This window comes from Saccopteryx bilineata, chromosome 1, assembly GCF_036850765.1.
Source record: "Saccopteryx bilineata isolate mSacBil1 chromosome 1, mSacBil1_pri_phased_curated, whole genome shotgun sequence".
Lineage (NCBI taxonomy): Eukaryota > Metazoa > Chordata > Mammalia > Chiroptera > Emballonuridae > Saccopteryx > Saccopteryx bilineata.
The window spans coordinates 288,092,369-288,120,337 of record NC_089490.1 but is presented as its reverse complement, the minus strand read 5'-3'; the positions used below and the strand labels follow the sequence as shown (position 1 = coordinate 288,120,337).

At 35.8% G+C, this 27,969-nt stretch overlaps 1 pseudogene; it reads left to right on the top strand.

The window, feature by feature from the left end:
* The window catches only part of LOC136319516 (large ribosomal subunit protein eL30 pseudogene), a 56,767-nt pseudogene extending 29,045 nt beyond the window's left edge, over window positions 1-27,722 (top strand).
* Window positions 27,723-27,969: the final 247 nt, after the last annotated feature.

Sequence of the window (27,969 nt, the reverse complement as noted above, 5' to 3'; positions counted from 1 at the left end):
TGCGTCAAAATTACTATCACTATTTGTAAAATTCAATAGAAAGAACACAAAATTACTTTAAATTGTCTTTCCTAATGTTAAGCCATCGTTTTGGTAGAAAAAGTATCATAAAAAATATAATCAGGACCAGATATAGACATGTGTTCCCTCCACTCAGGTTAACATTTTGGCTTCTCTTTGCAAGAGTGTAATATTTGAGTAGTTGAATGGTTATAGACACAAAAGACATACTTATGAACAAGAATAAATTAACTGACATGAAATCTCCCCTCATGGAACTTTACTTATATTTGTGTAGACAGAGAGGAAGAAAATCTAAATAGTGTGTTAGTTATAAATGTTAAGATCAATGAAAGACTGGCCCGCGCTTAAAGAAGGGGGCTTAATGACAAAAGTCACTTTCAGTTTTGTTGGACTGAGAAATGTTCTAATTGAATAATTTAGTTCTACCTGCTTCCAATGGAGCAACAGTGCTGAAGTTAACCAGATCCACAAACTAAGGCTGCAGGTTATATGTGTTCATTCCCTTCCGTCGCAATTTAATTTTTAAATGACTTCACAAAGATACAATAAGTTTAAGTCAATATAGGTTATAGGTTCTTTGTATCTAAGGTAATAAGTAGAGTTATTATTTTCTCATAAATAATTTAAAAAGAATGTGAAAAGTAAAAGTATATTTTAGATTTTGAAGATGTCCAACTGATGCAATCATGTCACTGATCAAAGGACAAAGAAATGGACTTCTTATGTCCATTGTAACCTACTGTTCCAACCAGTTCCAGACATACTCTTTGGACTCTCTACATATATGAGATCTAGTACAATCTATGATTTCAATAAACACACACACAAACATATATAGCACTGAAATACTGTATTCTAGAAAAGGAGCCTACTGCACATGCAACTTAAGTGTTTGCTAAATATAGGGAAACTATTGATTAGGCAGTATCTCATACACCCTTTCATTTTACATTATCGTTTTCCTCTCTTCAGAAATCCACTTAATCAATCAATAAAGTTATATATTACCTTCATGAGAGTTTCTGAAATATTTCCCAGAAACAAAATTTACAAGGCTGCCTCTATTTTTTACACTATTAAAGTGTTTGTTGGAGACTCTGAGGATTTGGTATTTGACACATGTTAAATTAGCACCTATGTGAACACCAGCTGTAGCCTCAGTATAGGGAGAGAAAGATTGTGAGTGATGTGTTTTTCTGGAGGTGAAGGGTTTTTACAGATTTTCCCAGTTTGGGTCAAAATGGTTGGGCTTTTATAGACCTGTCTCCGTTAGTGTTTGGATACCATGTGCACCCAAATGGGTCAGATAAGTGTTATGACTGAGGCCAGTCTAGGTTGAGTTGGCAACTGAAGACTGTCCTATGATATTGCTCCCAGTAGCTGAGACAAAAATACCTCCTTGAAGTGAAATTGTGTCCATCACAAAGTTTGCCTTTTAAAAGTCATAAAACCTGAATCATGTACTTCTTAATATACAGTGTGTCCGTAAAGTCATGAGGCACTTTTGACCGGTCAGGGGAAAGCAACAAAAGACGATAGAAATGTGAAATCTGCACCAAATAAAAGGAAAACTCTCCTAGTTTCATACCTATTCAGTACAGTTTGATGTGGGCTCACACAGATTTTTTTAGGTCTCCTTAGGTAGCTATCCTGTATAGCCTCTATGGACTCATCACTGACTGATGGCCTACCAGAATGGGATTTCTCCACCAAACTGCCGGTTTCCTTCAACTTTTTATCCCACTGAGTAATGTTATTCCTATGTGGTGGCGCTTCGTTATAAATGCGCCGATATTCACGTTGCACTTTGGTCACGGATTCGAATTTAGCAAGCCACAGAGCACACTGAACTTTCCTCTGTACCATCCACATCTCGACTGCCATGGCAGGGGGCTGCTCCGCTGTATACACAGTGTTACAGCATCATCTGCGCATGCGCACATGCTGCCACATCATCCTACAGAAACTGGGAGAGTTTTCTTTTTATTTGGTGCAGATTTCACAGTTCTATCTTTTTTTGCTTTCCTGTGACCAGTCAAAAGTGCACCATGACTTTATGGACACACTGTATTTAACACTTTCTTCTAAATCAATAATACCAAGATGGAATAAATCCAGGCAGTTTCTATTTATGCATTTTCATAAAGTCCTCTCTATACAAATCAGGACTAAGCATGGCTTTGAGAAAAACAACTTGCTTTGCTTAAATACCAAAACTGTCCTATAAATGCTTATTGCAGTAAGTTTGTATTGACAGGGTTGTTGCCAAATCAATAGCTGTATTTCATATTCCAATATTCAGGTTGATATATAGGTTTAAATGAAAAAAAATATTTTATATTAAAATACATTTTGTGCATAAGATAAAGAACATTTTTAAAGTTCCATCAAATGACTCACATCTCTGAATGATTTATTGACTGTTTTTCATTCTCAAGACTGTGGGTCAATGTTACATGTAGCAGCATTCAGATAGTGTGTGTTCTCTTAAGAAAGTACTTTACATAAACACAATTGAAGAACCATGAAGAGAAAAGGCTGTTGTTTATCTTGTAAAGCCAAACACTTATTTCAAAGGTTAAAATCATTCAGAAAGAGCCTGACCGGGTGGTGGCGCAGTGGATAGAGCGTCGGACTGGGATGCGGAAGGACCCAGGTTTGAGACCCCGAGGTCGCCAGCTTGAGCGCGGGTTCATCTGGCTTGAGCAAAAAGGCTCACCAGCTTGGATTCAAGGTCGCTGGTTCCAGCAAGGGGTTGCTCGGTCTGCTGAAGGCCCACGGTCAGGGCACGTGTGAGAAAGCAATCAATGAACAACTAGGAAGTCGCAACGCGCAACGAAAAACGAATGATTGATGCTTCTCGTCTCTCTCCGTTCCTGTCTGTCTGTCCCTGTCTATCTCTGCCTCTGTAAAAAAAAAAATAAATAAATAAATAAAGAGTAGAAAAAAAATCATTCAGAAAGATAGTTTCAAAGCTAGTATTTTAATAATATGATTTTCATAGTCTTTAGTCCTGAGGGACAATGCTTCAGTTTTATGACTTATCATATCGCACTGGATTCTAAAATCTTTTCCATCATTTATTATTTAAATTAATGGCAGAACTTGGCAATTAGAAGTATAAGAGTGCTTTCAAAAATGACCTGGCTTGTCTGACCAAGTACTGGCACAGTAGATAGAGCATTGGCCTTGCACACTGAGGACCCAAGATTGAAACCCCAAGGTTGAGGACTTAAGCTCGGACTCACCAGTAGGGGGGTCACTGTCATGAACTTGGGACATGACCACGTGGTTGCTGGCTTGAGCTCAGAGGTTGCTGGCTTGAAGCCAAAGGTTGCTGGTTTAAGTCCAAGGTCACTGGCTTGAGCAAGGGGTCACTGGCCCAGCTAAAGTAACCCCTGCCGTCATCAAGGTACATATGAGAAAGCAATCCATGATCAACTAAAATGCTGCAACCATAAGTTGATGTTTCTCATCTCTCTCCCTTCCTGTATGTCTGTTCCTGTCTGTCCTTCCCTCCTTCTTTCTCTCTATCTTTCTCTCTTAAAAAAATGATCCGGGTCATGTTCTCAGCTCCCCTGATTTCATGCTCAAGAGGAGAACCTCTCTGAAAGACTGAGAAAAAACAGTACTATTAACACAGAACATGTTCAGAAGAATAAAAAGTTCTAGAGCTATTTTCTGTGCTGATTCTAATTCATCCTGAGTCAAAGTACAGTCATTATCAGAGATACTAACTTTTGATAATGACAATCATTTGGTAATACTGGTTTTTCCAATTATTAAATTAAATGATACTAAGATGATTGAGATATTAAAGAAAAACCTAAAAATAATAAATAACACAGTGTTGTTAATTCACCTTAAGAAAAGATAATAGCAATAACTTTTTTCTCAGTATGCTCTGAATGGTAATCAGCTCAAAAATATTAAAGGGTTCATTTATTTGCTAAACTTATAAATCAAAGAAAAGTTCATATTTCTAGGTTTTGTTATAAATAAAATATATTAATATAAACCTTTTAAAATCAAGATGTAGTTTTATGTTTACAAGAAATATACTTATGTTCAAGAATAAGGCTGATATAAAATTGTGTACAAAATTCTTTTGTTTCTAGGTTTTAATTCTTTCATCTAGTTGAAACAATCAATGTTGATGGTGTTAATGGACCTGGAGTTTGTCAAGATCCTCTGTAATATGTTTTTTCCCCTCAAGGACATCATAACTCCATTCTTCTAAATTTTAATGAAACTCAAGAGAGAATTTCACACTCTTGTGTTCTACTGATGTGAATTAACACAAAACTTAAGTTAGAGCTGTTTAGCTTTATTAGCACAGTATGGAAAGTTGACCATTATGTTCAATCAAAAGTTTTGCAGAAGTTTTGCTAAAGTTTGTAAGTGTATATTTATTGCTTGTTTCAACCATCATTAGGTTAAAACTATAAATTCTTCTTTGCAAAAGATTGAAAAGGTTTCATGCAACTAATGCTGGGAATGGATTTTGAATATGAGTTTATCATTATTTGCTTCTTGGCATGGAAGAAATTTTCCTTCCAGCCTGAGAAATTCAAACCTATCTCTTGAGTAACAGAGAAAACCATTTTACTAGAATTTTTATATAATAATTTTGCAAAAATTTATTTAATCAGATATCACTGTTCACGTCAACTTTAACTATCAGTAAAGGTTAAAAGAACAGATTGAGTTCTGACACTAAAACTGGTGAAGTTTACAAAGACATCTGATCTTAAAGAGTCTGAGGAATTTCTCACTTCTATGGTTCAGCTGTGGTTTATGAGTTAGCAGAAGGCAACACCAGTGTCTAGGAATATTACTAATATTACTTCTGATTCTAAAATCTATATTTAAGTCAATGTTGTAAGGGACTCATAACACCCATTCTTATCATCAATAGATGAAGACTTTCCTTAATACTCTCTCCAATCATGCTTGAAGAGTTGTTTCTCAAATCTACCTACCTGGTCTTCTGAAAGAGATCTGAGAATAAAGATTCCAGTGGAAGGTAAGTATCAGGCAGTTTTGCTGCTAGCAATGCAGAAATCTTTAAGAGATTGATCCTTAAATTTTTATATGTGAAATAAAGAGGCATAGGTCATTTTTAGTCATTGGAAGGCTTCTCTAACTAGAACCAAAAAAAAATGAGAAGTCTTAGGATTCTTTGAAAGGCAATAGTCGGCCTGACCTGTGGTAGTGCAGTGGATAAAGCGTTGACCTGGAAATGCTGAGGTCGCCGGTTCGAAACCCTGGGCTTGCCTAGTCAAGGCACATATGGGAGTTAATGCTTCCAGTTCCTCCCCCCTTCTCTCTCTCTGTCTCTCTCTCCTTTCTCCCTCTCTGTCTCTCTCCTCTCTAAAAATGAATAAATAAAATTAAAAAAAAAAAAAAAGAAAGGCAATAGTCTTTGGGATAAGATCGCCTCCATTAGAGACCACCAGATAAAAGAAATTAATTCGTGTGAAGTAAAAACCTACCAATCATGGCTCAAAAAAAAAAAAAAAGATTCAGTTTGTCATACTTAATTTGTATGCTTTGATTATTTTCATAAAGATCTTTTTTGGTTATCTTTTTATGCTTTAACATTACACTTAATCATGTTACATATAAACCTGTGATTCTTAATATTGCTCTTGTCAACCTCACTTACTCCTTAGAGAAGTTCAATAGTGGCTTTTATTTGTTCATAATTTGACTAAAACATATCTTTGAAGCAATGCTGGGTTTACACACATTTTTCTTTAGGTACCAACTAATTTCTTTTAAAACTTACCTCTTAAAATAAAATATTTAGGCTTATCAATATTTGGACTTAATTTCTTGTTGATAATTTATTTTGCAGACAGCAGAGTATTAGCCAACTAAAAATCTAAAATCCTAATAATGTCACAGCTAAGAAGGGAAGCTTATGCCAACAATAGCAAAATAATCACGGGTCACTTATAGAAGGAAGCCTTGTCACTAAAATTTCAGAAAGATAAGTATTGAAAAAAGAATAAATAAAATGGCATATATTTAGTATATTGCTCATATTTTCAGGCTTTTAAAAAATTTTATTATACTTTAAGCTACTATCAGATCTACCAGTCTTCTGAGTGATAAGGTCTCTTCTTTATGTATCTCCTTACCTGATTAGCACAAAATGGCACTGACTATTAAAAGAAAACTTGACAGAAACTAACCATATTAGTGTGGCAGGTAAAAAGAATGAGCTCTCAGAGATGTTCAGATCTAAATCACCAGGACTAATGAGTATGTTAGCTTACATGGCAGAAGAGACTTTATAGATGTGATTAAGGGTGAGGACCTTGAAATAAGAAGATGATCCAAGATTTTGGAATGTCCAAAGGCTTTTTTCAAGTATAAGAGGAAGTGAGAAAAGGAGACCAGAGGCACATAATGTGAGAAAGACTTGACTCATTATTGATAGCTTTGAAAAGGCAGAAAGGTGACTAACTGGAAAGAATGTTTGTGTCCCTCCTAAATTCATATGTTGAAGCTCTACCTTCCAATATGATGGTATTTGGTTCTGTGGTCTTTGGGAAGTGATCAGTTTAGATGATATCATGAAAACTGTGCCCTGGCCCTGGCTGGTTGGCTCAGCGGTAGAGCGTCGGCCTGGCGTGCAGGGGACCCGGTTCGATTCCTGGCCAGGGCACATAGGAGAAGCGCCCATTTGCTTCTCCACCCCCCTCCTTCCTCTCTGTCTCTCTCTTCCCCTCCTGCAGCCAAGGCTCCATTGGAGCAAAGATGGCCCGGGTGCTGGGGATGGCTCCTTGGCCTCTGCCCCAGGCGCTAGAGTGGTTCTGGTCACGGCAGAGCGACCCCCGGAGGGGCAGAGCATCGCCCCCTGGTGGGCAGAGCGTAGCCCCTGGTGGGCGTGCCAGGTGGATCCCAGTCGAGCGCATGCCGGAGTCTGTCTGACTGTCTCTCCCCGTTTCCAGCTTCAGAAAAATACAAAAAACAAAACAAAACAAAAAAAAAACTGTGCCCTTATAATGGAATTAGCATCTCTTTAAGTAGAGGAATACACAAATGAGATATCTTTCTCCCTTCATAAGTACACATTGATAAAAAGCCATGGGGCAGAAAGTGAGAAGTTAGCTGTGTAAAGGCCAGGAAAAAACTCTCTTCAGGAAGTGACTCTGTCAACAACTTGATCTTCGACTTCAAAGGTTTCAGAACTGTGAAAATAAATGTCTGTTGTTTACGTCATCCAGTAATAATGTTTTGATATAGCAGCCCAAGCTGACTAACACAGGAATCATGAGCCATAAAATGCAGTTGGCATCCAGAAGCTGGGAAAGGCAACAACATGGGTTCTCCCATGGAGTCTAAAGAAGCAATGCAATCTTGCTAATACCTTAGACATGGTTCTTTTAAGCCACTAAATGTGTGCCAACTTTTGCACTCACCATAGAAAGTAATATATTTGGTAAACAAATACATGTTTCATGATGGTTCAAGATATCATTCAAAAATAAATCAACAAAAAGTCCAAACACAATGTTACTAAATAACTTGATATTTTGAAGGAGAAAAACCTGAGTGTCTAGTCAATATTTTTTTTGACCTTTTGAGAAACTTTTAATAATTGTGGGAGAAGTAGAGAAAAACAAAAAATTAAATATGTTTTGATATACCATTCCAGTACAAAGTTCCAGGGGTAAATAAAGAAAACATCACATCACAACAATCAGTCTTATTTTATTTTTAATAATGGAAGCTGCAAATAAATTCAAGCCAGTTTAAAAGAAGTAATCAGTAGAGAGACCCCTAGTCTAGTCCAGAAGACCCAAGGTCTTATTCCTAAATTATGTTCATTTAGCCAAGTCTTTTACCTTCTCCGTGTCTCATTTCTTTAGTAAATTGAAGTTATACTCCTGCTCCTTGATTCACTGGATTGCGAGGTTCAAGTGAGGTTACATTCAATATGATAGAGTTCTTGGAAAGGTTATAAAATCAGCATGAAACCATAGGGTTTCATAAAGTCAGCTGATCCCCCAAAAGCTCAGGTTTTCCTAATGGGCTCTTTCCTCCTGATGTTATGACAACTTCAGTCAACATGATTTATTTTTATTTATTTTTAAATTAATTTTAATGGGCTGACATTGATAAATCAGGGTACATATGTTCAGAGAAAACATCTCTAGGTTATTTTGACATTTGATTATGCTGCATTCCCATCACCCAAAGTCCAATTGTCTTCCGACACCTTCTAACTGGTTTTCTTTGTGCCCCTCTCCTCCACCAAGACCTCCCTCTCCTCCTCCCCTCCCCGTAACCCTCACACACTTTTCCATGTCTCTGAGTCTCATTTTTATGTCCCACCTATGTATGGAATCATATAGTTCTTAGTTTTTTCTGATTTACTTATTTCACTCAGTATAATGTTATCAAGGTACATCCATATTGTTGTAAATGATCTGATGTCATCATTTCTTATGGCTGAGTAGTATTCCATAGTATATATGTACCAAAGCTTTTTAATCCACTTGTGTCCACTGATGGTCACTTGGGCTGTTTCCAGATCTTTGCTATTGTGAACAATGCTGCCATAAACATTGGGGTGCATTTCTTCTTTTCAAACAGTGCTATGATGTTCTTGGAGTATATTTCTAAAAGTGGTATAGCTGGGTCAAAAGACAGTTCGATTTTTAATTTTTTGAGGAATCTCCATACTGTTTTCCACAGTGGCTGCACCAGTCTGCATTCCCACCAGCAGTGCAGGAGGGTTCCCTTTCTCCACATCCTCACCAGCACTTATTCTGTGTTGTTTTGTTGATGAGCGCCATTCTGACTGGTGTGAGGTGATATCTCATTGTGGTTTTATTTTGCATTTTCTCTAATCATTAGTGATGTTGAGCATTTTTCCATCTGGCTATTGGCCATCCGTTTGTCCTCTTTGGCGAAGTGTCTATTCATTTCTTTCGCCCATTTTTTTATTGGATTGTTTGTCTTCCTGGTATTGAGTTTTACAAGTTCTTTATAAATTTTGGTTATTAACCCCTTATCAGACATATTGTCAAATATATTAGGCCATTGTGTAGTTTGTCTTTTTGTTCTGTTCTTATTGTCTTTAGCTTTGCAAAAGCTTTTTAGTTTGATATAGTCCCATTTTTTTAATTGTTTTTTTTTTTTTTTTACTAATTTTACTAGGGTGACATCAATAAATCAGGGTACATATGTTCAAAGAAAACATTTCCTGGTTATCTTGTCAATCAATTATGTTGCATACCCATCACCCAAAGTCAGATTGTCCTCCGTCACCTTCTATCTAGTTTTTTTTCTGCCCCTCCTTTTCCCCCTTTTCCGCTCACTCCTCCCCCCACCGTAACCACCACACTCTTATCAATGTCTCTTAGTCTCATTTTTATGTACCACCTACGTATGGAATAATACAGTTTCTGTTTTTTTTCTGATTTACTTATTTCATTCTGTATAATGTTATCAAGATCCCATCATTTTGTTGTAAATGATCCAATGTCATCATTTCTTATGGCTGAGTAGTATTCCATAGTGTATATGTGCCACATCTTCTTTATCCAGTCTTCTATTGAAGGGCTTTTTGGTTGTTTCCATGTCTTGGCCACTGTGAACAATGCTGCAATGAACATGGGGCTGCATGTGTTTACGTATCAATGTTTCTGAATTTTGGAGGTATATACCCAGTAGAGGGATTGCTGGGTCAGAAGGTAGTTCTATTTTCAGTTTTTTGAAGAACCACCATAATTTCTTCAATAATGGTTATACTACTTTACATTCCCACCAACAGTGAATGAGGGTTCCTTTTTCTCCACAGCCTCTCCAATATTTGCTAGTAACTGTCTTGTTAATAATAGCTAATATAACAGGTGTGAGGTGGTATCTCATTGCCGTTTTGATTTGCATTTCTCTAATAACTAATGAAGATGAGCATCTTTTCATATACCTGTTGGCCATTTGTATTTCTTCCTGGGAGAAGTGTCTGTTCATGTCTTCTTCCCATTTTTTTTTATTGGATTGTTTGTTTGTTTGTTGTTGAGCTTTATGAGTTCTTTGTATATTTTGGATATTAGGCCCTTATCTGAGCTGTTGTTTGAAAATATCATTTCCCCTTTAGTTTGTATCTGTTTATTTTGTTGTCAGTTTCTCTTGCTGAACAAAAACTTCTTAGTCTGATGTAGTCTTTTTCATTTATTTCATTTCATTATTATTATTTTTGCCTTCACTTCCCTTGACTTTGGAGTCAAATTTATAAAATGCTTTTTACAACCAATGTCCATGAGTTTAGAACCTATGTCTTCTTCTATGTGCTTTATTGTTTCAGGTCTTATATTTAGGTCTTTGATCCATTTTGAATTAATTTTAGTACAAGGGGACAAACTGTAGTCGAGTTTCATTTTTTTGCATGTGGCTTTCCAGTTTTCCCAGCACCATTTGTTGAAGACGCTTTCTTTTCTCCATTGTGTGTTGTTGGCCCCTTTTTCAAAAATTATTTGACCATATATATGTGGTTTTATTTCTGAACTTTCTATTCTGTTCCATGGTGTGTCTATTTTTCTGCCAATACCATGCTGTTTTGATTGTCGTGGCTCTATAATATAGTTTGAAGTCAGGTATTGTAATGCCCCCAGCTTCGTTCTTTTTCTTTAGGATTGGTTTGGCTATTCAGGGTTTTTAATAGTTCCATAAAAATCTGATGATTTTTTGTTCCATTTCTTTAAAAAATGTCATTTGAATTTTGATGAGAATTGCATTACATTTGTATATTGCTTTGGGTAATATGGCCATTTTGATTATATTTATTCTTCCTATCTAAGAGCAAGGAATATTCTTCCATCTCATTGTATCTTTTTCGATTTCCCTTAACAATGGTATGTAGTTTTCATTATCTAAGTCCTTTATATTCTTTGTTATGTTTATTCCTAGGTATTTTATTTTTTTTGTTGCAATCGTGAAGGGGATTATTTTTTTGAGTTCGTTCTCAAATGTTTCATTGTTGGCATATAGAAAGGCTATGGACTTTTGTATGTAAATTTTGTATGCTGCGACCTTACTGTATTGGCTTATTGTTTCTAGTAGTCTTTTTGTAGATTCTTTGCGGTTTTCAATGTAGAGGATCATATCATCTGCAAAAAGTGATACCGTTACTACTTTTTTTTTGATATGGATGCCTTTTATTTCTTTGTCTTGTCTGATTGCTCCGGCTAGAACCTCTAGCACCACATTAAATAAGAGTGGAGAGAGTGGACAACCCTGTCTTGTTCCTGATTTAAGGGGGAAAGCCTTCAGTTTTGTGCCATTTAATATGATGTTAACTGATGGTTTATCATATATGGCCTTTATCATGTTGAGATATTTTCCTTCTATACCCATTTTTTTTGAGAGTCTTAAACATAAAATTGTGTTGTATTTCATCGAATGCCTTTTCTGCATCTATTGATATAATCATGTGGTTTTTGTTCTTTATTTTGTTGATATGGTGTATTATGTTAACCGTTTTACGTATGTTGAACCATCCTTGAGATTCTGGGATGATCCCACTTGACCATGATGTATTATTTTTTTAATATGTTGTTGTATTCAATTTGCTAGTATTTTGTTTAGTATTTTAGCATCTGTATTCATTAGAGATATTGGTCTGTAGTTTTCTTTTTTTGTGCTGCCCTTGCCCAGTTTCGGTATGAGGGTTATGTTGGCAACATAAATTGTGTTTGGAAGTATTGCTTCTTCTTCAATTTTTTTGGAAGACTTTGAGTAGAATAGGAACCAAGTCTTTGAATGTTTGATAGAATTCTCTAGTATAACTGTCTGGGCCTGGACTTTTATTTGGGGGGAGGTTTTTAATAGTTTTTTCTATTTCTTCCCTACTAATTGGTGTGTTTTGGCTTTCTGCTTCTTCTTGACTCAGTCTAGGAAGGTTGTATTGTTCTAGGAATTTATCCATTTCTTCTAGATTGTTGAATTTAGTGACATAAAGTTTTTCATAGTATTGTATAATAATTCTTTGTATATCTATGATGTCCATGGTGATTCTCCTCTTTCATTTTGGATTTTGTTTATATGAGTCCTTTCTCTTTTTTCCTTTGTAAGTCTTGCCAAGGGTTTGTCAATTTTGTTGATCTTTTCAAAGAACCAGCTCCTTGTTCTATTAATTTTTTCTATAGTTTTTCTGTTCTCTATTTCATTTATTTCTGTTCTGATTTTTATTTTCTCCTTTCTTTGGCTGGTTTTGGGTTGTCTTTGTTCTTCTTTTTTTAGTTCCTTAAGGTGTGAAGTTAAGTGGTTTACTTGGGCTCTCTCTTGTTTGTTCATATAGGTTTGAAGTGATATGAACTTCCCTCTTATCACTGCTTTTGCTGCATCCCATAGATTCTAATATGTTGTATTGTCATTTTCATTTGTCTGTATATATCTTTTGATCTCTGCACTTATTTCTTCTTTGACCCATTCATTTTTTAGAAGTATGTTGTTTAGTTTCCACATTTTTCTGGGATTTTTTTCCTCTTTTTTGCAGTTGAATTCTAGTTTCAAGACTTTATGATCAGAAAATATGCATGTTACAACTTCGATTTTTCTGAATTTGCTGATGTTGTTTTTGTGGCCCAACATATGGTCAATTCTTGAGAATGATCCATGTACACTGGAGAAAAATGTGTACTCTGTCACTTTGGGATAAAATAAATGTCCTGTAGATGTCTATCATATCCAGGTGCTCTAGTGTTTTGTTTAAGGCCAATATATCTTTATTGATTCTGTTTGGATGACCAATCTAGAGCTGTCAGCGGTGTACTGAGGTCTCAAAGTATGATTGTATTTTTGTCAGTTTTTGTTTTAAGGTCAATAAGTAGCTGTCTTATATATTTTGGTGCTCCTTGGTTTGGTGCATATATATTAAGAATTGCTATGTCTTCTTAATTCAGCATCCCCTTAATCATTATGAAATGACCATTTTTGTCTCTGAGTACTTTTGCTGTCTTGTAATCAGCATTATCAGATATAAGTATTGCGACGCCTGCTTTTTTTTGGATGTTATTTGCTTGGAGTATTGTTTTCCAGCCTTTCACTTTGAATTTGTTTTTATCCTTGTTGCTTAGATGAGTTTCTTGTAGGCAGCATACAGTTCGATTTTCTTTTTAATCTATTCTGCTACTCTGCGCCTTTTTATTGATGAGTTTAATCCATTTACATTTAGTATAATTATTGACACTTGTGAGTTCCCTATTGCCATTTTATACATTACTTTCTGTTAGTTTTGTGTCTTGTTTGATTCTTCTCTTTTGTTTTCTATCTTTTGTTTTTGTTTGGTTGTATTCCATACATCTTTCCTCTGTTGCTATCTTTTTTAAATCATGAGCTTCTGTGGTAGTTTTTTCAATGGTGGTTACCATTAAGTAATGAAAAGGGTTCCTACCTTTTCATTGTAGTGCACTATCTTGTGAGTACTTTTGCATTCCATTGTCCTTTGCTACTGTTCATCTCCGTCCTCTCCCTTCTTTTTGTTGTTGTCACAGTGTAAATTTGGTTTTATTGTGTTCTTGATGGAGCTTTTACTTGTGGTTTTGTTTTGTTTTGTTCTTTTTATCTCGTTGGAAAATCCCCTTTAGTAATTCCTGGAGTGGGGGTTTTCTGAGGATAAATTCCCTCATCTTTTCTATATCTGTGAATGTTTTTATTTCTCCTTCATATTTGAAGGATAGCTTTGATGGGTGTAGTGTTTTTGTCTGAGAGTTCCTCTCTTTCAGGACGTTAGATATTGGGGTCCACTCTCTTCTAGCTTGTAGAGTTTCTGTTGAAAAATCTGATGATAATCTAATGGGCCTTCCTTTACATGTTGTATTCTTCTTTTCCCTGGCTGCCTTGAGAATTTTTTTTCTTGTCATTGGTTTGTGCCAATTTCATTATGATGTGCCTTGGAGTAGGTTTGTTGGGGTTAAGAAAACTCAGAGTTCTGTTTGCTTCTTGAATTTGAGGTTTTAGTTCTTTCTACAGGCTTGGGAAGTTCTCATCCATTATTTGTTTGAATACGTTATCCATTTCATTTTCTTTCTCTTCTCCCTCTGATATATCTATTATTCTTATGTTAATCTTTTTGATGGAGTAAGACAATTCCTGTAGTGCTTCCTCATTTTTAATAATTTTTGAGTCTCTTTTCTTCTCTTTGTTGTGCCTCAAGTTGCTTGTCTTCTGTTTCACTAATCCTACCTTCTATCTGGCCTGTTCAATTAGCTAAGCTTATTACCTCATTTTTCAGCTCATGAATTGAGTTTTTCATCTCTGTTTGATTTGGTTTTATAGTTTCAGTTTCCTTGGTAATATATTCTTTGTGTTCATTGAGTTGTTTTCTAAGCTCCCTAAATTGCCTTTCTGTGTTTTCTTGTATATCTCTGAGTATTTTTACGATTTCTATTTTAAATTCTTTGAAATTTAGCTCTAAGGTTTCCAATATATTAAATTTTTTCTTCATAAATTTTTTCCTCATCTATCTGTGCTACCTCTCTGTCTTTTGTATCCATGATATTTGATTTCCTTTTTTTTAAACGCATCTGAGTGTGGTTTTGTTGATAATATTAATGAGAATTAATAAAGAATAAAAAGTTAAAAAGATAAAAATAAAAAAGAATTTTAAAAAATTTCCCTCCCCCTTTCTTTTCCTCTCTTCTCCTCTTCCTTCCTTCTTGGGAAAATCTTGTGGTGAAATGTGAATTATATTGTGCTAAATAGAAGAAAAACTGCCTATAATGAAGGGCCTGTGTTGGAGAGAAGTGATAAAGGGGTATAAAAGGAGGTATGGACCCACAAAATGCTAAAAAGGAAAAAATTGTGTCAAGAATAAAATGATTTGCTTTTAAGTGATGGTTGACTAAGAGATATGATGAGAGGAATAAGAGGAAAACAGGCAAAAGGGGAAAAAATGAAAAAATTACTATTGTATTTAGTGGAGCAAGAACTAGATAAAATGGAGAGCCAGGGTTGGGAGCACTGCTAGTGAGTTAAGAAAACCCAAAGTGCCACAAAGAAAAATTTGAGTCCCAGATAAAATAATCTGTTCATGATTGAGGATTGAATGAGAGGAAAAGTAAAGAAGAAAAGAAGAAACTAATATAGAGGGAGAAAAAAAAAGAAAGAGGAAAACACAAAAAGAAGAAGAGAGAGAGAGAGAGAGAGTTAAGGGTTTTGGAGTGCAACCCTCATAGAGAGAAAGGAAGAAGAAATAAAAGATAAAGGGAGATGTAACACTTATGGGTAGTGTAGTTCAAGGAGAGGAGAGAGTAAGACCAGCAGAGAATTAAATGAATAAATTGGAAGAGGAAGAAAATAATCAAGACAAGAAGATAAGAGAAACAAACGAACAAATATAATAAAATGGGATAGGTTATAAAGTCTGTGGATTATTCTTGATTTTGAGGTTATCTTCTTGCTTTTTCTTTTCTCTCCCGCTTCCTGGTTGGTGACTCTGTACCCCGAGTTCTGCCCCTGTGGCATGTTTAGGTAGAAGTTTGCAGTTAATAAGTCTCTATGGCGATGTCATATATTGGGCTTCAGTCTCATTGGCAGTCGATGCTCATTAGCATTGGCAGGCTCTGCCAATGAGAGAGTCCATGTTCCCAGAACCTATCTCCTGGTCTTTCCTTCCTGAATTAGTAGCCTGATGATCCAGCTATGGGGTTGCTGCTGCCTCTGCCTGGAGAGTAAGAGGCTCAAAGAGCTGGCAAATCCCCACTCTATTCCCACTCAGCACAGGGCTCTGGGTAAGGCTCAATCAGTCAGAGCCCCTAGCATAATCAGGCCGGGCTTCAGCCCACACAAAGACCTCTGACTCTGCCCCTCTGTCTGGAAACACGGGTGCCCAGTCCTGGTGGAATCTCTCACCCACTCTCTGTGCTCGCCGAACAGGAGATCAGGCCAGCAGCCTCTCACTCTGAGTGAGGCGTCCCACTCACACGGAAAAGTTCTAGTATAGAATATTTCGCTCCTGTTCACTCCCCGTGCACTGCTTTTCAGGGTGCAGGAACGACCCTGAGATTCCACTTTCAGCCCACACAAAGGCCTCTGACCCTGCCCTTCTGTCCGGTAACACGGACGCCCACTCCTGGGGCTCTAGGTCAGGAGGAATCTCTCGCCCACTATGTACTCGTGCCGACCAGGAGATCGGGGCGGATGGCTGTCCCAAGTGCCTTTCTTTGTCTGGATTTGGCCCAAGCATTAGCTTGTGTTGACTGGGTTGTCACAAGCACAGTTTTTCCTTGGCTTGGATGTCCATGCCACAGCCTGGTTCGGACGTTTGTGCCACAGTCTGGTTCTATTCACACCCTATGCCCACCTTAGTTCCTATACTCTCAGTTCCAAGTGAAAGCAGCCATACTTAGGTTAGTGAGGAAGGTAGAGTGTTTTTTCCTCCTTATTTTCTTTGGGGTTGATTATATATTTAGTCAATTTTTCGCTCGATCATACCTTCGCGTTTAGTGTGGAACTTCTGGAGGCTCCAAGGATAGATTTTTCTGTCTCTGGTTGAAGATCTTGTTAAATTTTGGGGGAGATTTATCAGTAACACTCCTCATGATGCCATTTCTCTGATGTCACTCTCTCTAGTCAAGATTTGAAATCTTAACCACACACAAGGAATTCTGAAAAGCTTTGCTGTGACATCTAGACTCTAATATTGTCCTTTCCAGAGGGTACAGTGACTATTTAGGGGAAGAATGATGGATATTTAGAGAATTTTATGAGACCTTTAATTATACTAAGAAGACATAGGCACAGATATATAATCATATTATTAGATAATTTGGAAAATTCTTTTGTGGTCGTCAACCACCACATACATCTCTAATCATCTTCACCTTTTGGTATTTATGCACTTATGTAATCTCTTCCCACATTAAACTAAGACTGGCTCAAGTGACTTATTAAGTATGGTGGAGGTGACAGTGTATGACATCTGAGGCTAAACCATAAATAGCATGGTGGTTTTCATTTTGACACTTGGGTCACTCACTCTTTGAGAAGCCTACCATCATGTGGAGAGAACCTCATATAACTGTCTGGAGAGATACATGTAAAGAAGAGCTAAGGATAGTTAGAATAATTCCCAACAGAAAATTATTATATAATATGTCTCTTCAATTAGTATTATGTATCTGGAATGATCATATCCTCAGATAATAATGGTCTCTCTCCAACTAAGGGTAAAAAAGAATAACAAGGGGGGATATGAGATGTGAAATAACCTATACCAATATAACCTAGTCTTTAAAATTTATTTCCTGTAAGCTTTTTTCAAGAAAGAAAAAAGTATCAAATATTAAATAAATTTACTGTTTGCCTCAGGAAATTATTGAAGACAATTTAGCTACAGCAATAAAGTTACTCACTGGGGCAAATACTTAACCTATTTGACAATAGTTTATTTAACAAAACTTGCTTTATGATTATCACCTTGCTGTGACCACCAATCCTGCACTATTATATTCTAAATTTTGATGAATTTCAATCTTAATTATATTTCAATGTTCACTTAACACACCTGAACTTTACTCTACAACCACGAAAAATTCTGCTCTGAGTTCTCCCTCTTGAGATACTGCAAAGAATCTATTAGGTGTCATATTTCCTTTTTATAGTGCTCTAATAACCTTTGTTGTGCTTTAAGAGCAAGCTCTCTGATAACATTTGAGAAAGTTACATTGGTAAAAATACAAAATAATACTAAAGTAATCTTTTACAAGGTTATGATTGTGGTGTATACATTGGACAGCGCTTATTACTTTAAAATCTACACTATAATTAACAGACACTTTTGAGCACATACAAGACTACAGATGCTAACATGCATAGAAAATATTAAATAAAAACATATACTCATTGAATGTATATTTTAGCAGAATGCTACATGCATAACTTCATTTTATATTATGCTAAATAGGGAACTTGCTCATATACTAATCAATATCATGGCAACAAGTAACTTTTAGTGAGCATTTTTTCTTTACAATACAAAATCACATATCTTAATTTGTGGAGTGCATTTCTTTGTGTCTGTGTGTGTTCAGTGAAACAGCTAGCAATAACTGGATGTCTTATTTTTTAATTAAAAAAACTCAATAATATAAATATATATATTTGGTCAACTGAGTTCTTTCCTTGGTTGTAATAGTATATCCCATTTTACTCACACACACACACACACACACACACACAGTCTATTATATTCTGCTCATTGTAATAGAAGGAATAAAATATTGTTTTTATTATGCATCAAAATTAACCACTTGGAGAGCAGTCTCACTCTGAAAAATAACAATATATAGCTACTTTCCTTATTGGTATGTGAGAATTTGATGGGTTTTTTTTCTCCAGAAATTAAAGTTTACATTTCAAAGATGGGCCTCTGTTTCTGCAAAGCCTGAGAATGTAATTTTTAAAAAAAATAATCTGATCTGTGCTGGAAAATTGCATGTCATCTTGGGAAAAGAACAATCACAAACAGTAATCGCACAGAAAATCAAACAACACAGACATTCTTTTCACTTACGGTTAAGAGTCTTTGCCACTCTGAAATGTACTTGGAAAAATGAAATGGGAGATGAATGTACCTGACACTTCAGAGAGAAAATCACTTTAACAACTCAGCTGACACAATCAAACATATGCTAATCTGGGAAAGAACAGACAAGTGTTCTGGATATTATTTCAGCTGCCAAGAAAGTATAAAATAAGAGTAACTTTCTTTACTAAGCGATGATTTTTTTCTTAAAACTCATCATCATTCATTCAGTTTGCAACTTCTTCAACTTAATCCCATGCTGTGTTCCATGACACTGAAAGAAAATTAAGTCTCCCCATGATTGTGTAAAAGATGGCAGGAGAACATGGTGATGTTTAAATTAATTTCAATTTAGATACAGTTTGTGACCAAATAATTTAAAGTCTATTTTACTTCAGCTCTTGAATCAGGATGGGCATTTATTAGTTTAGTAATTTTAGAGAACATTTGTGATTTTAAAAAATTACATTAAAAAGTTTAAAAATAATTATTACTAAAGGTCAGACTACTTATAAATCAATATATTTATTTTCAGTTTAAAGTTAATACCTAAAGCCATCTTGACTTCCATTGTTTTTCAATGTCTCAATTCTTTAGAGCAACCTTTCACTTTTGACTTTATATAACTATGTTGTTTACAACAAAATAATACACAATAATAAGCATTTCCTGCCTTGTAAGAAAAAGTTAAATTCATGTTCTCTATGAATATGAAATGTGCAGAATTCCCATTTTTTTCCATAATACCAGCTATAATTAAAGTTTAAGAATTTGTAAGACATTGTGTATTTAATACTTTTATTTTTTCCTATTGTAAGTTCTGTGAAGAAAAATTCTACTCTCATGCCTATATTTTTTTCTTCACTATCAAGACACTCTTTATTTTTTGTTATTGTTGATGTAACGAATTAGTACAAGACTGGTGTTTAAAACACTCATGTTTTAAGTGGTCTCACTAGGTCAGACCAACTGTGTGCCACAGTAATTTTAGAGCATACATTACCTATTTAGTCAAGAACACTGACCTCTCTCTTTTATATTATCAAATAAAAAGATGACAACAGTCAACACAACAGTAACCATGTGGTGTGAATGAATTAAAATTATACTTATTTTTTGTCATATTGGCCAAAAATATAATAAATTTTTTGGTGTTCTACAGAGTTCTAGTAATTAGTTTATGTGTGGCATGAAATGAAAAAAGTTGAAAATTGGTGCACTAGGATATGATCGGGTGTGACTAGTGCAATGTTCTGTTCTAGAAGTTCTAGAGAAGAATTCATTTTGTTGTCTTTTATATCTTCTGGTTTCAGTCCTTGGATCATGGTCTTCTCCCTCTAGTCCTCAAAGCCACCAAATGTTGAATTTTTGACAGTTTTTCTGAGTCATATTTTCCTCTTATTCTAGTCAGAGAAGATTCTGTATTTCTAACTTATATGATTAGGTTTTTTTTTTCATAAAAAACACCCAAGATAATCCTTTATCTCTATGTCCTTAACATAATCACACCTCCATGTCCCTTTTGCACTGTAAAGTATCTTTGTCACAGACCTTAGAACATGAGTATCTTGGGGCCATTACTCTTCTCACCATAGTCTTAATCACTATAGGCATTTTTTGAATAGATGAATTAATTTCAAATTGAGAGAGGTGATGCTGAGTAAATATTGAATCACTCAACAATTACTGTTTGTGGCTTAATTCATATTAAGATTTTTAACTAAATATGGAAAATTTATTATGCAACTAGAGAAGAAAAATAATAATATAGTTTCTTATAGAAATGTTTTAAGTTTTCTCAATTCTTTTTCTTACAACCCACATTAAAAGATTATTTCAGAATCAAATAAGATAATATATTAAGTACTTGTTGCAGTATCATGTGCATAGTAAACAAAAACACCAAATACCTATTACTATTTCTAAAATGTAGTCAAAATTAATATAAATAACTAGATGGTTTATTGTATTATAATGCCTTTTTTTGTGAAACAGATCTAGAAATTATAATGAGTGACTTAAACTAAACAGAGGGTGATTTCTTGCTTACATAAAACTTCAAGGTAAGTATTTTTGACTAACAAAACATTTCTTCTTCAAACACTATATATAATGTTAAGACAGGTCTCATTATTACCAACTTGTAGTTTGCAAGATTACCCTGATATATCACCATTCCAGAAGAAAAAAGAGAACTAGTCATGAAACATACATTTTTATACTTCTTTCTGCATATTGACTTCCTCTTCAAGAGGAACAATATTAAATTTCATCCAGGTGATTACTTCATCCAGTATTTATTATGATGTGCCATCCATTCCATTAAGCTTGGGTATGGTTTGTCAAGGTCTAGTATGTTATGAAGTCAAAAGACATTTTCTGTACAATCTATATCCAATTTCAGTGATGGAACTTCCATTCAGAAAACAGAGTCTGAATAGCTCTGACAAAATCTTTCAGAGTAGAAGAAAAAAATTTTTGATAAAGCCATGAATATGTTATTCCAAAGTAACATTATTATCCATTATCCTTGAGACTTATAGATTTACCTTCCTAGATGTTCTACTAGTTTTCCGTTATCTTCTATGCCACCATCTTAATATGTGAAAAATGAGGGCTTTTCTCTGTATGACTTCTGATGTGTGAAATTTGTAATGCTTGAGGGTATTTTAAGTTTTAAAATGAATTTTTTATAATAAAAGTATGCTACCTTGGATAATTAATTATCTGGAAAACATTTTTTAGCTAGTCATTCCTAGTTAATTTTGTGGACAATAACCAAACCAGAAAACTTTCCTAGACAAGTCTATTTCATTTCCTTGTTTTTCCCTTCTCTAGGACACATCAGCTTCTCTCATCTTAGTGGTGACAACATTTAGGTTATTTGTCATAGTAGGCTTGAGAAAGGAAAAGAAAAACCTTTTCCAATCAGTTGTTTCAGGCTTGAACTTCTTTGTTTAAGAATACAGTAGAGTTTAAATTCTAAAATAATGTTTTTCAACATAATCTGGAAACATTCAGCTTTCTGACCTGTGTGGTCCCACTTTTCCAGACTTTCACTATACCAGAGTCAGCTGGTGGTCATTGGTGCAATTCATGCCAAAAGGGATCCCCTGCTTAGGGTGCAGTGAAGATCGAAATTTAGTGCAAAACAACTCGTTTGTGATATAGCACAACTGTGAAAACCACATGGCCATGTGGTAGCCTTGGGGCCAAGTGATTTGGGGCCAGACACCTCTCTGGATAGGCAGTTTTGCTCTGGTCTGGTGGTCTGTTTCATTCTGTGCCAGTTAGCTCCAACCTGCACTGGTCTGCTCTCTCAGAACCAGAGGGGTGCTGGCTTATATAGACAAAAATCCCATCACTGGTATTAGATTTATCTGTATTCATACAAATGAGGATTCCTAATCACAGTATTATTGTTCCAAAAGGCACTGTCCTCATTGGTCAGAATAGCGATTTGGTTGCAGCTCCAATTAAATAGAGAAAGCCTCAGTTCTATTGGTTGAAATAAGATTCCAGAAACTCCTTTATAAGTCTGGCTTAGATGGCAGAAACACAGTGCATTCAGGCAGTTCAATGCAGAGGTGTGAGTTCAGCATAAGCTTATCCTTGAAATATAGTTTGTGTGAGAGACCACTGTGTAGATGAGTTGCTCACCAGGAGTCCTTCTCAGTAGATGTCTTCTTTTGGGGGGTTCTCACCAGTAATTTTCCATCAAGAACGATGTTTTTCTTCCCATAGAATACTTATCACATTTTTGGTTATAATGATTGGAGAGGAAAACTAATCATATATACTGAAGTGGCCAGAGATATTGTGAAACACCCTACTATGCAAAGGATAGCACCCAACAACACTTATGTGGCAAAAAACACCAATAGTGCTAATGTTGAAAACTCAACTGTTTATCTTTTTTTCCTGTTTTAAAATGTGCCTCTTTTCCAACCAAATGAGAATTGATATTCACAAACAACAACAGGACAGGGATTAATATTCAAAATACATAAAGAACTCACAAAGCTCAAGAAACAAGCAAACCATCCGATTCAAAAATGGAAAGGACCTAAACAGACAGTTCTCTCATGAAGACATACAAACATCCTGGCCAGTTGGCTCAGCAGTAGAGCATCGGCCTGGTATGTGGAAGTCATAGATTCAATTCCCAGCCAAGGCACACAGAAGTGCCCATCTGCTTCTTCACCCTTTCCCCTCTCCTTCCTCTCTGTTTCTCTCTCCCCCTTCTGCAGCCAAGGTTTCATTGGAGCAAAGTTGGCCTGGGTGCTGAGAATGGCTCCATGGTCTCCACCTCAGATGCTAGAATGGCTCTGGTGGCAATGGAGCAATGCCCTAGATGGACAGAGCATCACTCCCTAGTGGGCATGCCAGGTGAATCCCAGTTGGGTGTAGTTGGGAATCTGTCTCTCTGCCTCCATGCTTCTCACTTCAGAAAAATACAAAACAAAAAACATACAAACAATAAATAGATATGTTAAAAAGATACTCGTCTTTGCTAGCTATTAGAGCAATGTAAATCAAAACTACAATGAAATATCACCTCACGTTTGTTAGAATGGCTGTTATTAAAACAGATAAGAACAAGTGTTGGAGAGGTTATGGAAAAAAAGGAATGCTCATTCAAGCTGGTGGAAATGTAAACTGGTACAGCTGTGATGAAACACAGTTTGTTGGTTCCTCAGAAATGTAGGACTAGAACCAAGAATCCCCCTACTTGGTATCTACTTGAAAAACTTAACAATATTAATTCACAAAGACTCATATACCCCCCATGTTCATCCGAGCATTATTAACAGCAGCCAAGACATGAAAAAACCAAAGTGTCCCTTCACAGAGGATTGGATAAGAAAATGTGGTACATATATACAGTGGAATACTACTCACCATGATGAGTGATGACATATTGCCATTTATGACAGCATGGATGGACCTTGAGAACATTATACTAAGTAAAATAAGTAAATCAGAAAAAACTATGTACTATATGTTCCACCCATAATAAAATAGACTTATGGATATAGATAAAAGTAAAGTCGTTACCAGGGTGAGGTGGTTGGGAGAGAGGAATAAAAAGGAACAAATATACGGTGACAGAAAATGATCTGACTTTGGGTGAAGGTCACACACACACACACACAAAATAAATAGAATAAAAAAATAAAATGTGCCTCATTTTTGCCTAAGCTAATTCCTTTCTTGTAACTGAAGTACAAACAGATGCATATTCACCTTCTGGCTTTTCCAAATGTGACAATCTAGTGGCACTTGGTTGAAGTCCAATTAATTTCAAATGACAGTTTTAACAAATATATATTTTAAGTGACTGTAATAATATTCTATCTTTCAATCCTGAGGTTAGTTTACTAGATAATGTAATGCTGATTTAGTGAAAATATTTTAGGGTTTGTTATGACAAGGCTTATTCAAGCTACTGAGTTCTGTATTATCAATACTTGAAATAATGTTAATTGCTTTGTCAACTAGACCCGTCAACATATAATACCGTATACACAACAGCAGTATGGTGTGTCTTTAAATAGGCAAGGGATACCTCATCATGTCTTCATCCAAGGATCTAGGATATTAAGCTTTTTACATCTACAACATGGTGCTTTGTACTTCAAATTGGCCATTCTAATCTGTCAGAATTTTATATAATGGTCAAAAGATTGTGTGTGGAGAATTTTGATACTAAGCTTGAGTGTAGAATACATTATTTCTATTCATTTTTCATTATTCATTGAAATTGCATTCTCAAGGCCTAATAGAATGCAAATAAAGTTGACAACTGTTATCTATGTGTCTAGCAAAACACAGTACAAATATTTGTGAACATTTAAATCTGTGAATTTATCTGTAATATTAAATAATTAAATTGATTAACATGTAATACCACATTGCAAAATAATGTTCCATAACAGAATTGTTGGTACATAGATATTATAAAATGTTTTAATTGATAATATCAAGCAATTTATTTAAATTCTGTGGCAAAATTATTTAATTGTCACTAAATACAGAGATCTCAAAAACAGAATCATCATTATCATGCTGCTGGTGAACTGTTTTATCTACTGCTCACTAAAGAAAGCAGAACCCAGATCTACACTTTTTAATATGACAAAGAAAATACCATAGTCCTGGGACTCAGTAATACAGGTCATGGAAACTAACTTTTCATTTCAGCTTTGATATCCTAAACAAGTCTTTGTTCTCATGCTTTGGAGTTATTAACCAGAAGTTGACTGGTAAAAGGTATGCTTAATATTTTCGCTATTAAGTTTCCAACTCTAAATTTTAAACCTTCATCAGCCTCTGGTTTCCAAAGCTTCTGTGCAATTTTGAAGGGTATAGCTAACCCAGTTGGAGTTCTGGGTTAAGAGAGTCTGGCACCTTGTGGATGTCTTCAATTTAGCCTCTATTTAGTCAAGGTTCATATTAGCTCAGAATTAATTATGAATGGGGAAGAAAGAATAGATACTTCAAGATTTGAAAAATAACATTCAATCTAGCAATTTTATTTACAATGCATATTTTTCACTACTAAATCAGTGGATATAATGTCACAAAAGAAGAAAGAAATGTTGGTAAAAGATCTGAGGCTGTAACTCATTGTGTCAGACATCAAGAATGATTGAAAATTATTGGAGACATCCACCATCTAAGTAATTTGTTGATTCCAAGGATGAAATCTATAAGAATAGAAGAGTTTAAGATTAATATTATAGCAACTTCATCAATTAAACATTTGCAAAGTTATTTAATATTCAGAAAAAAAAATTAACCTTTATGACTTTAGGATAAAATGATAAATTTCATTTTTAATGCTCTCCTGTAACACTCTCATTAATCAGAGGCTTTGCAGAACTATCAGTCTATACTTGGTTTTATACTGTTGATTCTTTTTTTTAAAGAAGTTTTAACCCTGGCCGGTTGGCTCAGCGGTAGAGCGTCGGCCTGGCGTGCGGAGGCCCCGGGTAGGATTCCCTGCCAGGGCACATAGGAGAAGCGCCCATTTGCTTCTCCACCCCCCTCCTTCCTCTCTGTCCCTCTCTTCCTCTCCTGCAGCCAAGGCTCCATTGGAGCAAAGATGGCCCAGGTGCTGGGGATGGCTCCTTGGCCTCTGCCCCAGGCGCTAGAGTGGCTCTGGTCGCGGCAGAACAACGCCCCCTGGTGGACAGAGTGTTGCCCCTCGTGGGCGTGCCGGGTGGATCTCGGTCGGGCGCATGCGGGAGTCTGTCTGTCTTTCCCCGTTTCCAGCTTCAGAAAAATACAAAAAAAAAAAAAGAAGAAGTTTTAAAATACTTCAAAGCAAGTTGAGATATGGCAATATGGCTAGTTCCCATTCCAGTTTTAATTGCATATTTAATTTCTTTTTCATTGTCTAAGGTTATTCATAAAAAGTACACAGAACAGTGAGATCACATTTGTATAAGGATTCATTTCTAAATTTTCTGTAAATGTGTTTTAGGATCTAACAAAAATATTTCCAGTAGAAAAACCTTTTATTTATTTCTAAAACTGGATTAATGTCTAATACATATTATACATAAATACTTATATATAAATAATATATATTTATATATAAAACAGTAGATTTCCACAATAAATACAGATTTCTAAATTCACCTCTTTTGTTATGCAAGTCAAGGTATCTTATGTTTCTTTTTGTTTCTTTGTTTTTGTGTTATTTTATATAAACTATTTCATGTAGATCTGTGAACCTCTGCTTTATATTTTTTAGAACAATTTTAAATTCTTTTATGTATTTCTGAACATCTTATCTAAGTTTTGTATAGTTCTGGAAAATAAATCTTAGCTAAGGTCAATACCAAGGCTAAAATGTAACGACAATGGTCTTTCTCTATAATAAAATTTTTTAATTTTAGGACATAATCAAGTTTTTGATATTTTTGAAAAGAAAAATACCAGAAAGAATGTTAAATAATATGAAAGGAGACAAGAATTGTGATATAAGGCCCAGACATGTCAAGTCAAGATTTTGGAAGAACGGGAAGTAAAATTGAGCAAGTTTTGGAATTTTTACTGCATTTTCCTTTTGTCATGTCATAGATGATGATGATGATAAAAAAACAATTTTGGGCCCTGGCCGGTTGGCTCAGTGGTAGAGCATCGGCCTGGCGTGCAGAAGTCCCAAGTTCAATTCCCAGCCGGGGCACACAGGAGAAGTGCCCATCTGCTTCTCCATCCCTCCCCCTCTTCTTCCTCTCTGTCTCTCTCTTCCCCTCCGGCAGCCGAGGCTCCATTGAAGCAAAGATGGCCCGGGCGCTGGGGATGGCTCCTTGGCCTCTGCCCCAGGCGCTGGAGTGGCTCTGGTCGCAACAGAGCGACGCCCCGGAGGGGCAGAGCATCGCCCCCTGGTGGGCGAGCTGGGTGGATCCCGGTTGGGCGCATGCGGGAGTCTGTCTGACTGTCTCTCCCCATTTCCAGCTTCAGAAAAAAAATTAAAAAAAAACCCAAAAAACAATTTTGGAATCTGAATTTATTTTGAGAGATTCCATGTCACAAGTAAAAATTTGATCTTGGCCTGACCTGTGGTGGCCTTTGTTAATTTCAATGCGTCGACCTGGAAATGCTGAGGTCGCCGGTTTGAAACCCTGGGATTGCCTGGTCAAGGCACATATGGGAGTTGATGCTTCCAGCTCCTCCTCACCTTCTCTCTCTCTCTCTCTCTCTCTCTCTCTCTCCCTTTCTCTCTCCTTTCTAAAATGAATTAAAAAAAATTTGATATTGGTGGCTGCTCTAGTTTGGGGGCTGTCCTACACCTAAGGCAGAAAGACGGTAGCTGCAAAGAAGACAAAAACGTCGCTGGAGTCCATCAACTCTAGGCTTCAACTTGTTATAAAAAAGTGGGAAGTACATGCTGGGATACAAGCAGACTCTGAAGATGATCAGACAAGGCAAAGTGAAACTGATCATCCTTGCCAATAATTTTCCAGCCTTGAGGAAATCTGAAATAGAATGCTATGCCATATTGGCCAAGACTTGTGTCCATCACTACAGTGGCAATAATATTGAATTGGGCACAGCGTGTGGAAAGTACTATAGAGTATGCAACTTGGCTATTATTGATATCATTAGAAGCATGCCAGAACAGAGAGTTGAAAAGTAAATCATGCAAAATTTTTCTTTAATAAAACTGACCAGAGCTTGGTTTAAAAAAAAAAAAAAAAGTAAAAATTTTCAGGACATTGGAGTTTGATGCTTTTTTGTCCCATTATTATTCTAAGAAATTTATCAAACATTTCCAAAGAGGTTACTGTAGTTTTAAATGATGTTTAATAAATTATATATAAAAAAGATAAACTATATCCTTTAGAATTATAAGCACATGGAACAGAATTATTGTGTGAACATAT